Source organism: Physella acuta, unplaced genomic scaffold, assembly GCF_028476545.2.
Source record: "Physella acuta isolate Inbredline_101_S28 unplaced genomic scaffold, ASM2847654v3 ptg000600l, whole genome shotgun sequence".
In the NCBI taxonomy this organism is placed as follows: domain Eukaryota; kingdom Metazoa; phylum Mollusca; class Gastropoda; family Physidae; genus Physella; species Physella acuta.
The window spans coordinates 1,610,799-1,624,319 of record NW_026732119.1 but is presented as its reverse complement, the minus strand read 5'-3'; the positions used below and the strand labels follow the sequence as shown (position 1 = coordinate 1,624,319).

Genomic DNA, 13,521 nt, shown 5'->3' with positions numbered 1-13,521 from the left:
AGCATCATAGAACCGAAAATGGTGGCACGAAGTAATGGGAGAAATTATTTTAAAGCAGCTGCCATACCCAAATCCGCAGAACTTTGCAGAAATAACAATTCCTGAACCTCTTCAAACGACAACAGGAGGGCATCATTTTGTTTTGTGGGATTGCGGACCGACTGACGTTTACAGAATGATGGTGTTCAGAAAAACGTATAATATTAATCGTCAATACCAGATTTTTAGTTTAAAAAAAAAAACAGAACTTTTAGTTATTTTTCATGAAACAATAAAGAGTTAACATCAAACAATGCCTTCTGATCTGAGTTAATTTTCTTGTTCCTATTAATTAAATATTGTTTTTCGATCTTTAGTTTGCGCTCTTATGTCGGCGCTCCTTTGTCAGCAAATTAGTGCGCTCTTTGTCGACGCTCTTATGTCGGCGCTCTTTTGTCGTGCGCTCTTTTGACGGGTCACCCATAAATATATTTTGTTTTAATAAAAAAAAGAATATATATAATTGCGTAAAGGAATAATTGTATACCCTTGGTAGTTTAAAATTTAGAAATAGAAACAACAAATGCACATTTTAAAAGTATACAACATTTTTTGTTTTAAATTTCAGCTTTGGCGTTTAATTACAGCATATTAAATAAAAAGTGTCATATAATATTACCTATGCTGTTACAGATGTATAAGTATACATCTATATGTCAAAGATGTGTTTTTTTATCATTTCCTCATACATTTTTCGAACAAGCAAAATATTAAACATCAAAAAGCAGTCGACATACAACACACACAGTACATTTTAAATAGAACCTCAGACGACAACAGGTACGTCTACGTCGTATAAGGCTTTGATTAAAAATAATGATTTAACTTTCTGTCATTAGGTTACACAATCTATTAGGGCCTTGATCTAGTTGCCTCTCAAACCAATGTTTCAGTTATTTTAAATGTTTAAAAATTAACTTGAAACGCCGTGTGTTGTTTTTTTTTTTTCCGCGGTCCAACACGTGGACGGCCAGAATGACCCCCAACCCCCCACTCGTCCACAAAAGTCTACTTTATTCGACTTCCCCCCCCCCCCTTGTGGAAGTCATACGCGGTTGACCCCAACTGTGACGGTGGGAAAACTACAAGAAATGTGTTTGGATGGAGCACTACAAGAATTGTTTTCGGCTGCGCTTAACAGATTTCGTAAAGCGTCAGAAAACCGAAAAAAAAATTAAAATATTAAAGTAGGTGATATTTTTTTTTTTTTTTTTTTTTTTTCATTTGAATATTTTATTCATTAAATCAGAGACCAAGTCAGTCTTATGCAGCATCAGCAATAGTCACTTCAACCTCCACACCAGGCTCAATGCTAATAGAGGTAATTTGCTTAACAATCTCAGAGGGGCTGTGCAAATCAATGATGCGCTTGTGGATTCTCATCTGGTACCTATCCCAGGTCTTGGAACCCTCACCACAGGGTGTTTTACGGTTAGTGATGCGCAAAATCTTTGTTGGCATTCTAACTGGACCTTTAACTTTGAGGTTCTTTTCTTTAGCACCCTTGATCAAGTCAGCACATACTTTCTCCAAAATTTTGTCAACTCTGCTGGTGAGAGTAATTCGGATTCGGTGAATGGGTGCCTCCTCAGAGAGCCATCCTTTGTGTAGTTGTTATCCTTGAATCCTGACATTTTATGAGATCTGGCCGACTTAATCTAAGAAAAGTTTTAAAAGTCTTGAACAGCGGTGAGCCAGCGACTTGCTTGTTCGAAGTAGTTGAAATCAATATTTTTTTTTTTTTAAATTTTAAATATTTTTATTGTTTAAATATTTTGACATGTAAACATAAAACAGTGGTGCTTGAACTGGATTGTGATGAAAAAAATGACATGATGGCAGTGTAGAATCAGTCAACCTTTTTAACATTATTGACAGAGACATAGTGGTATAACACTACTAGCAGAAACAAGGCAAATCATAGGCCATTGGCAAAAATAGCTAGCTGCACATCAGTAATCATTCTTGTATTTTAGAATACTCGTTAAGTGTACTCAAGATTCAACGTAACGATTATTATAATTTGAAATCAATATTAGAAATGATTTCACAGATATGCAATGGAGATAAAATACTAATAATTCTTAATTTTCGCATTACTATAGCTTAAGTGGTTTATAAAGTCATTGGTTTTATAATTGAACTGAAAGTAAAATTGTTACTTTTTAAAAATAAAAAAGTATATATTGTAGAAAGAATGTAATAAAACGTTGCTTTTTGGTTCATACAAATAAATCTATAAACAATTTTGTTAGCAAAAATGTTTGTATAATAAATAAAACTATTGGTGTTTACTTGAATTTAAACATTAAGCTGTTGGTCTCCCCTGGTAATTTAAAATTTACAAATGGAAAATACTTTAACTCTTTTTAAAAATAGACAATAATTTAAAAAAAAAAAAAACAACTTACTTTACATTTTGGCGTGTAATCACAACATACTAAATAAACATATAATAAAATATCATTTAGGCTGTTACATATTATGTATATATATATATATGTTAAAAATGTTTTAATTTGTTAAAATGTATGTGTTTAACTCACTTATAGTATCAGATACTTTACAATTTAAAACAGCGTGAGAACTAAAAAAAAAAAATACTTTAAAAAAGTTAACAATTACTTGGTGTTTAACTAGGTGAGTTGTGTTAAAGTCTGCTTAAATTGAAAATGTTTTTTTTTTTTTTTTTACCTTAAATTGTTTCCTATTTTTTCATCTTAAAGCGTTTCAGTTAACGTTCTATAAATATTATTTTTCGTTTAGTATTACTATTGACGTGTGTAGAATTTGTGTTAAAACCATCGATATAATATTGAATGTTTTCACATACAACAGTGTCAGCTTCACAAAAATATAATTAAATGTATGCAAATGAGCAACTTCATCCATTGCACAAATATATATATATATACTTTAATAACATGTAGGCCTATACACCTATTGTTATTCAATATTAAAAAGCTAAAACAACATATTTGCATTCCCATGATATTGTTAAGCTTTAAATAAAATTATTCTAAATCTGCTTTAATTACTTCTCATTTGTTAATTAAACAAGATAATCAGGGGAACTGTAATGATTGCTGATTAGTTGAAGAGAAAATATAGTTTTGAAAATATTAAGAAACATCAAATCACCGTATTAATTAGTCTCTCTACTAAAGTTGTGTAAAGCGAGATAACAATGCATAGATCCGTCAGTGTATTATTATAGTAGTTCCCCTTGATTAAATACAGTAGTTTACTCTCGGTGTTGATCAAAGCTCGTTGATCCTCGCTTCAGATGTGAGAAGTCACGAGTTCAAATCCAAAGACTTTTTATTAAATGCATTTTTCAAATTTCAAAAGATAGATTTCATAGTCTGTAAATAGTCATGCTAGTCTTCTCACATTGACGCCAGGTGTAGACACTCAATCTCCAGAAAATATATGTGTGTTTATTTTCATGGTGTTTATTTATAGACCATTTGCGATGATTTACTAAATTGTTTTGATTCAACTGAGTTCTCTGTTTTATATTATTTTGTTATAATAGTTTAAAGTGGTTTCCAATATGTATTTAAAAAAATAAGATGGGAAGTAACTAAAAAATAAATATTTAACTATACTGTTACAGCATTGCCGTAGTACAACTCACGCTAATGCTATACGTGCATGCTGTACATTATAATATTAGTACAACATGACTATAGGAAAGCAAAGTGTGATATTAACACTATAAGAAATATTCACAAAAAATGTGGATTATTGAAAGAAGATAAATTTGTTTCAAATAATTGATGTAAAATTGGTAGAGGTTTTTTTTTTTAATTTTATTACTTTAACTAATTACTTAAATTTTTATCTGCTGATTTTACTGCTCAAATAGTGTAGATGAGCTAATTTTATGTTAAAATAGCTAAATTTTGTTAATCTTAAAGCAATGCAGTTAATGTTCGATAACTTTTATTTTTATTTTGGTACGAAAAAAATTGGGATTGTTGTGTTAAAATCCTAAACATAAAATTGCATGTTTTTCAGGTACGAACATCGGTCTATGTTTTACAAAGATTTAACAGCATTTCTGCAAAATAAAAATTAAAAAAAATCATACACTGCATAAAAACTTTCTCTAAGATGTGTGTTCGTGTGCGCATATGTATATGTGCGCGTGTGCGTAATCGCGCGTGTGGGCATGTGTGCGTGTGCGATTGTACGCTTGCGTGAGTGTGCGTGTGCGATTGTACGTGTGTGTATGTATTTATTAAGTGTTATTTCTTGTAAGTACGTTCATTGTGTACATAAAGACAACAAAATGGTTGCTCAGGAAATTATCTAAAGAATATCTGCATTTGTTTTGAATTTCCATTTTCTATCTAATTAGTTCAATGTTAAATTTTAATTGTTTCTGAAATTAAACAATTCCAATTATTAAATACAAACTGTGCATTGCAAAAAACCAAGCGTTATCGGCCGTTCTCACTCTTTTATTTCTTAATGGAGATGTCATTAACATATTTATAAAGAAAAATATCTTCATTTGTCTAAGGCTACCATAAAAAAATGTTTTAAAATTGTAAACATTTAAACGTATAAATCATAGTCTTTGACAAACACAAAATTTGCAATGTTTTGCAACTTTATAGTAAAATTATGTGTTTATTACTTTTAGAATAATTTAATCAACTGCTGTTTTGTGTAATTTTTAATAGGGAGTTTTAAGCTGTTTCTCTTGACTGCTAAATCACATAATCTGAAAATAAATATATTTCTAAACTTTCTATTTTCAACAATGCAATCTGTTCTAAACTTTTAAAACGCCGGTTAAAGTCTACAAGATTGCCCTTTTGTGTATGTAAATATCGTTTTATACAATAGCTCTTCCATGTGGAAAATTTCGTTAAAATTTACTAAGTTGTAGATAGTAAATTTTATTTTTAAAAAGTGAATATATTTTTTAAAATGTTCCGATGTCAGACGGGTGTTACCAAATATCGACCTTAGGAAATACAATAGATCAATGACAACTTTTAATCTGCATGTAGTTTGTAGCTGTTGTGTTGTATAAAGTATTTGAAGTGGTTAGCTGTTGTGTTGTATAATATATTTGAAATGGTTAGCTGTTGTGTTGTATAAACTATTTGAAGTGGTTAGCTGTTGTGTTGTATAAAATATTTGAAGTGGTTAGCTGTTGTGTTGTATAAAATATTTGAAGTGGTTAGTGGAGATCTACATCAGGATATAAACTAGATGGAGGTGTGGGTAAAAAAATAAAACACTTCACATTTTTAAATTCCAATACTATCATAATGCATAGATGAACCTAATCATATAGTATTGTATCGTCTATTTTACTATTCTATTTTTAATATCATTACATACACTTCAAGCATTTTAAAAATCCGTATGCAAATCTTTAGAAAACATGGAGTGGTCGCGCTGGTAATGCTTCACCGACAAGTCCCTAGGTTAAACCCCTAAGTAGATGAGTCTCGATAGCTGGGGACAGCAATCCATCTAGGAGAGAAAACTTCAACATCCAACAGATACGGCTTTGTAGTTTGTTCTTGAATGGACACATTTTCTGAGAGGAAATCCACAAATAAAAGTTGTAGAAACGAAAGTTTTAGCGGCTGGACATAGTGTTGTAACCAATGATAGAGAAAGTAAAAGCCGCTATACATAGTGCTGTAACCAATGATAGAGAAAGTAAAAGCCGCTATACATAGTGCTGTGCTTAAAATACCAAAGTCTCAGACTTAGGTTGACTCTACTTCATTCGCACATTCAGGTTCGAAAAAGGAACTTTACTGTCCCAATGTATCGCTATAAGACATTTGTTGCAACAAACACTATACATGCTGCATGTATGTTCGTGTGTGTACGTGTGTTTGTGTCTAGCAATTAATAGTATGGTTAGGCTGGCTTGGTTCCTGCGAGCAGGGGTCGGCAACCTTTTGAGACGGAAGAGCCAAATGTTACAATCTACAAAATTTCCCAGACTTTAAAGAGCCACTAACATTTGTATGTGCACTTCGGTAGTGGAAAGCTTGGAACCATTAACACGGGTCTGGCCACAGCATAGTTGTGGGGCTGGGCCTAATGCCTAATGTCCTAGGCTGTCAACTGTCCATATATACACTCTACTCCACCTATTCTCATTGTTTTTAATTTTGTTTAAAGTTTTTGTTTTTACAGTATATTTTTTTTTTTTAGTTTCTATAATAAAAGAATATACTTATTATAGAAATCCGCATGTTGACATCAAAAGAACCGAATGCAATTCGCGAGCCGCAGGTAACGACCCTTGCGTTCGAGTAAATTCATTAACACAAGAATTGTTGTATAAATATTTTGAAGCACCAAGTAGCAAGTGAAATACATTAATCATATATAGAGAATTCATTTTATTAAAGCAAAGTTATCTTAAATAATTACAAGTTTCGTAATTTAATTAGGAATATACTTTTTCTATTGAAATCAATTAACTTTTAAAGGCAGGCAAAAGTAGTACATACAGTTTATTAATACTTATCGAAAAGAAAACAAAATCAACTATGATGTACATAATTATTATATTTCCAATGAGGCATCGATATTTTTGTAAATTTGATAACATAATTTTAGGTTTTTTCCCTTACTTGTTTAAACTAAGATATGGGAAGTAACAAGAAACCCAGATAATACAGATCCATCAAGTTGCAACATTGCTGTGTTGTAGAGAAGAATTAAAATGTATGTTTACGAGAAAAGGGCGGTGCATTGTAGGAAAGGTTAATTTATTTTACTACATTGAAGGTAGACCTACTTTCCTAAAATAAAGAAGCTACATATTTGAAACTATATGCTTTTTCCAACTTGTAAAAAATAGTAATCATACTAATTAAATGTACAAAATGTAAACAATTTCTTTATCTGAATAATTATGGAGAGGATATATTACTGTATTTTAACAATATACTAGGCATGCTGCCCAGCTTCGCTTAGGCTTTCGAAAACATTGAGAATTTGAATGCTTAATTAATTCGCCCGAAGGTCGGTCTACGACCTCAAGAGTTATGAAGAGGTTCCTCCGTGGACATTTTTTTTTCGATTTATAGCTCATATAAGGTACCGGTCAGTCCAGGTCAGTTTTGACCCCCACATCGTAGACTTTTCGGCCAACCGGCCCCCGTGTTCTGTCGCACCAAGGCAAGATCATGCCAAATTTGAAGCGCCTGCGGCGCCGGGAAGTGCCCTGTCGGACACCCGTCAATCTAGATCTAGATCTAGATTCCTAAAAGAATTTTTTTTTAAAATTTAGCCCGAGCATAATAAAAAAGAATACATTAATCAAGTTGACTTGCTGTGTCTCGAACCCGCACCACCTGCGTGGTTTAATGTACACTAACATCTCCGCTATTTAGGCACCTTATAAAATACGGAGAATGAAACACGTATTTTAAAATCTTAACTTACGCGAATATGCCTATTCTTTCAAATTAATTTTTTATCCCAAATTAGCCAGTTCCAAACAAAGATTTTGTATAAAATAAATAAGTCTTGAAATAGTTTAGTCCTAATATAGACATTTATTTTTGGAATTGATTTTAGAGAAGTTAGAGTCTAAATCTAGATCTTAGCGTCTACGTCTAGATCTAGTTATTGCGTAGATTTAGATTTAGATTTAGTCTAGATCTAGAATCTCTAGATCTAGAATCCAAATACATAAAATAAATTTTATGAGTTTAGGCCGGAAAAATTGTATTGTATACATTTCATAGTGTACGTAGATCTAAATCAAATTTGAATGAAATAGTTCATTTCTTTTCATTCTTAACACGGCAGATGACGTCATTAGTTAATGTATAAGCAATAGTGACGTCACAGTTTTATGCGTTCTTTTTCACATATATTAATGCTTTTCCGGTTGCATAAATAATACTGTTTCTCTACATTCGAATACGCCTTTAATTTTTATTTTTCTTCTTTAAGTAAAATTGTGGTTATACATTTAAAACATCTAACATATTATTTTCAACAAAAGTCCGTAAAAAGTTCTCCATATACCGCTGCCGATTCTGACGTGATGTCCGGCGAAAATTTTTTGCGGACAGAGAAAGAGAGAGAGAGAGAGAAGAGCGCACATGGCCTTTTATAAATTAGGATTCAAGTCTATAAAACAACGCCGATAAAAACAGAAGATTAGCGTTTCATCTCTTACATTGTGCTGCAAAAATCCTAACTTATAATTAGTTCACTGCCTCTTTGCCTGTCCGAAAGTCTTGTCTTAACATTATAATTATCATATAGTCCCGAGGTCATAAAAAACATTCATCTATACAGGGTATACACTAATCTAAGTACGTAACATAAATCAAACACAAACTACAAGGTAAACCAAACGTGTCTCTAGTTTAAACGTTTAACCCTAACATCAAACGTAAAACACGAATCCTAGCATTTAGCATTCTCACATAAATATTATTACTGACTTTAACTACAAAGTTAAATAACAAATGCAACCAAGCGCTAGAACCAAAACCAACACTAAGCCTAGATTTAACTTAACTCTTAACTCTGTTCTGTAGGCCTCTCTAACATAAGACTGCCTTAGTCTGCCTTTAACACATTACCGTATACATTATATCATGTTTATGTAGAAACCTATAATGAACTATGTAAGAAATAGAAATATTTAATTTAAAACATAATATTACTTGTCTTCCCCTTGTACTGTTTGTTTAAAATGCGATTGGCCGGACTCAGAGACTGGGCCACTCGTGTAGGTCAAGAGCTGGATCTGGTTGTCAGAAACTTTCAGTGACGTGGGATGTAAGGGGCATTTAGTGGGAGCTAATCCTCACTGTGAAGTGGGAGCGTATCCCCATCTTGATGTGGAAGCGTATCCCCTCAGTGAATTTAGAGCTTATTTTCATCGTGAAGTGAGAGTTTATTCTCATCGTGAATAATTAGCTTATCTTTACAGTGGAATAGGTGCTTATTCCAACCGTGAAGTGGGAGATTATACTCACCATAAAGCCTGAGCTTATTTCCACCTTGGAGCGGGAGCTAATCTCCACTTCCAACCCGCGCTGTAACGATAATTAAATCTACAATTAAGTTATTCGTTACCGATAATAACTCGTTAAAAAAATGTTAACAAAGCATAAAAGTGCAGACACGATTTATATGTCACTATTTGAATTTACTTAACAGTAGGTAGTTACGTTAATGGTAGCAAACTTTTAACTAGAGGCGTCGTGAGGCGGTGACGGGGGTTGCTGAACAGGTAACAACAATAAGGGGGGGGGGGGGCAACACAAATAATTGCAAAATATATTAATATTAAAATTAATTATTTCCTGTTAAATTAATGGTTTATTACAGTAAAAAAACTATTTTAAATACAAATTAACAATCCCTACTAGGGGGAGAGGGGATTATATATGTTAAATTTAGAAAAAGCAGCTATATTAGTAACCGACAATAGATACACCTCGTCAATATTAACTGTGAACACTTTAAAGCTATCACCCAGGGTTAGGGGTGAAACCAAATGTTAAATTTAAAGGGAAAAAAAAAGTGTAGTTGAATGTTTTTAAAGGTGTATGTACGTTCGTTATCTTAAGGAATGCCTTTAATTATGATGTAAGTTCATGTAAATTAAGATGTTTGTATCTGAGCAATAACAAAATGTATTCAGACTTCCAGAGACTGATCCAGGAGCGATGAATGAAAGATGACTTTGAGATCTCATGCATAGATCAAATATGAAATGTAGAGGTCCGTAGAATAATCACTAATGCGATTGGTCCCTGTTAAGCACCTGGATGTAGTTGCCTCTTAATCCAACGTTTCAATTGTTTGAAATGTTTAAAAATTAAACTTGAAACGCAGTGTGTTGTTTTTTTTTTTTCCGCGGTCCAACATGTGGACGGTCAGAATGACCTCCAACCCCCTCTCGTCCACAAGAGTCTACCTTGTGGACGTCATACATGGTTGACCCCAACGGTCTAGCAAATATAATTTTGGGCTGGTGACGTTGGGGAGAAGAGAAGTTAAACGAAAAAAGATATCAGTGGAATAAGGTAGATGAAATCAGTTGGAGAAAATGTGTTTTAAAATCTTCATTTCTAATAAGTCTAAATTGATTCAAAATTGTAATTTTCGCATTACTATAGCTTAAGTACTTTATAAAATCATTGGTTTTATAATTAAACTGAAAGTAAAATTGTTACTTTTTAAAATGAATATATATATATTGTGGAAAGAATGTCATAAAAAGTTGATCGTTGGTTCATAAAAATAAGTCTACACACAATTTTTTAGCAAAACTATTTTATATAACAAATAAAACTATTCGTATTTACAAGACTTTAACAAATTAGTTGTGTGACCTCCCCTGGTAATTTAAAATTTACAAATGGAAGAAACTTTAATGCGTTTTAAAAATAGACAATATTAAAAAAAAAAAAAAACTTTACATTTTGAAGTGTAATCACAACATACTAAATAAACATATAATAAAATATCACTTAGGCTGTTACATACTATATATACGAGTATACATGTTAGAATGTTTTAATTTGTTGGGATGTATGTGTTTAGCTCACTTATACGTTATAGTTTCAGATACTATACTACTTAAAACAGTGTGAAAACTAAAAAACTTAAAAATAGTTGACAATTACTTGGTGTTTAACTAGTTGGGTTTTGTTAAAGTCTTCTAAAATTGAAAAGTTTTTTTTTTATCTTAAATTAATTCAATTTTTTTTTTATCTCAAAGCTTTTCAGTTCTATAACTTTTATTTTTAGTTTAAGACTAGACATGTGTAGAATTTGTGTTAATACCATCGATAAAACCTCTGGCCATTTTCAGCAAAGTGGCGCCTTTTTGGAAACTTTTTAAACTCAAAGTTTTAAAATATGATATTTGTTAAAAAAAGATTTTTGGTTGGCACATCTATGTAAATCACAAGATTTCTTTTCATGCAGCAATTAAGCATTATTGTACTAGTCTAGTAGTGTCTACGTTTTCAACACGTATTAACAGATGCATCAGTTTGCCATTCTAAAAATAACCATTACGATGCATCGCAATGTTTTAAAAACCTCTACGGTAGTACCACTTGGCAAGAGGGGTGTTAAATTTAAGGCTTCTGTATAATGTATTTGCTTACGAATAATTGAATTAGAAAATGGTATACATAAAACTTCACACATAATTACTTTATATATATACAGTTTGAATAGTGTGATTAATTAAAAAAAAATACAATACAGAAACAAATACAATTGATGTGGCACCTCTATTTAAGTTTACTTATGAGCAAACTGCGTAGTGGTTGGGACATTTTGACAAGGTTAACAATGTCATCACGATGAAGTAGTAGTATTCTTACAGTTTGGGCGATAGTGATTACGATTGCAAATTATATGAAACAGTTACAACCCCCCTCCCCCATGGACCCCTCTGTAAAAAAAAATATTGTCATAATACGACTGCTACTTATTTAAATTTATTTCTGTAATATATATATATGTGTGTAATATATATATATATATATTTGTGTAATATATATGTATGTTTAGAACAGTCATCTAAAAACTGACGCTATGTTCACTCTGAGTTGGTTATCTCTCCCCCCCCCCCACACACACACACCTCACCACCACAATTGTGTAGAGCGACATAAATGTCACACCTAGATATACACTGGGTTGGATAATTGACCTAAAGTGAACGGACAGTGGTGAATGAAGTTGACCCCCCCCCCCCCCACAACCCACCTTGAACTGATCTGATAAGTACATGTAGAAAAACGCGTAATGATGTACCAAAGTACCATGCCGCCAGAAAATTAGCTTTTTAAACGTAAATATTGTTTTTGCACTTAGCAGTAAAAAGGTGTGTGAGCAATATAGTGATCTAACCCATACCTATCACTGTTAAAAAATGATCTTTAAAGAACACAAAGAAGTAATAGTTAAATAAAAATACATGATCAGAACTAAAGGACCAATTATTAGTTCAATGTAGGATGGTATTCTTCAGAGTGCTACTTTCACTTTATTTTACATCAAAGCGAAGTAACGACATACAGCTAGTAATTATACATATATATATATATATATATATATATATATATATATATATATATATATATATATATATATATATATATATATATATATATAATGCATGTATATAGAACGTGTTAAAAATTCGGCGCCTTTTTTTGCTCTTTTCGCTCCACCTAGAACGAAAACCTGGATACGCCTCTGCATAGATGAACCAAGAACTCTCACACAGTGTTTGCTGACACTTAATATTGAAAAAAAAAATTCGTATTTTCACAAAACTAGGATTTAAATTTTTAACAAGCAGAGAGACATGGTAAAACATATACTTTCGTGTTTAGTATATCGTGAGTTTAGTACATTGTGAATTTAGTATAAAGTAAATGTAGTATATCATAAGTTTATATCGTAAGTTTAGTATATTGTTAGTGTAATATATATTGATTTTATTATATCGTGAATTTAGTTTATCGCAAATGTAGTATATCTCGTGAGTTTAGTATATCGTGAGTTTAGTTCACAATCCATCTGCACATTGTTATGTGTAAGTAAAAAATGACAGATATATTTATATACATTAAAATATTTAATGAAAGAAGAGTGACTTTACAAAATCTAGTGCAGCAAAATAAAAAATCCAACGATATCACATAACATACATGTTGAAGACAGACAGACTGCGGTTAACCAGTAAAATATAGCTTGTAAAAACAATAAGGCAACTAAAGTAATAAATCACGACAACGCCATTTATACAACATGTACTTTTAGATGAGTAAAAGTTTATTTTTATTTTTATTTTCAGGAATCACAGAGGTGTGTCTATCTGTTAAGTATGTGGTCAGTTGGAAATGTACTTGTGTCTAGCAATTAGTTGTATGGTTAGGTTGGCGGGTAAACTAAATGATCCGGTTTTAATACATTATTGACAACATTTTTTAAAACCTTTCTTTGTGTCTCAGACATATAATTTACAGCGTCAGTTTACCTTCCCATGCTGTGTTTAGTATTACGGTTTTCATCATCGGCTTGTGAGGACTGATGTAGATTTACAACAGTAATACTTTTTTCTGACATGTACTTTTATTCATTTTTAAATGGTTTACTTTTACATAAGGCAAAGCGTATAATTACAATTTTTTTTTCAACCCGATATGGCATATTTTTGTGATTAATATGTGATTTAACAATGTGTGTTAATTTAACCCGAATTTGATTTCAACTCCACTTATGAGGCCATACCCCATCACCCCACTCACCCCAACGAAAATGAAATTTGGCAAAATACCTCAATTGTTTTAATCCTTTCAAAAGAACAACGTTTTGTATAAAAGGTCTACCAGTTCTGATGCATTGATTAACCATCAGAAAATTATTTAAATTAAAATTCAGTAATTTAAAACCATGAACGTTTTTTAATTTAATTAGAGATAACTT

General features: G+C 31.7%; 1 pseudogene; it reads right to left on the bottom strand.

Annotated features, from left to right (window-relative positions):
* Positions 1–1,236: 1,236 nt before the first annotated feature.
* On the bottom strand, positions 1,237–1,745 carry LOC131947610 (small ribosomal subunit protein uS10-like; annotated as a pseudogene).
* Between the last annotated feature and the right edge of the window lie 11,776 nt (positions 1,746–13,521).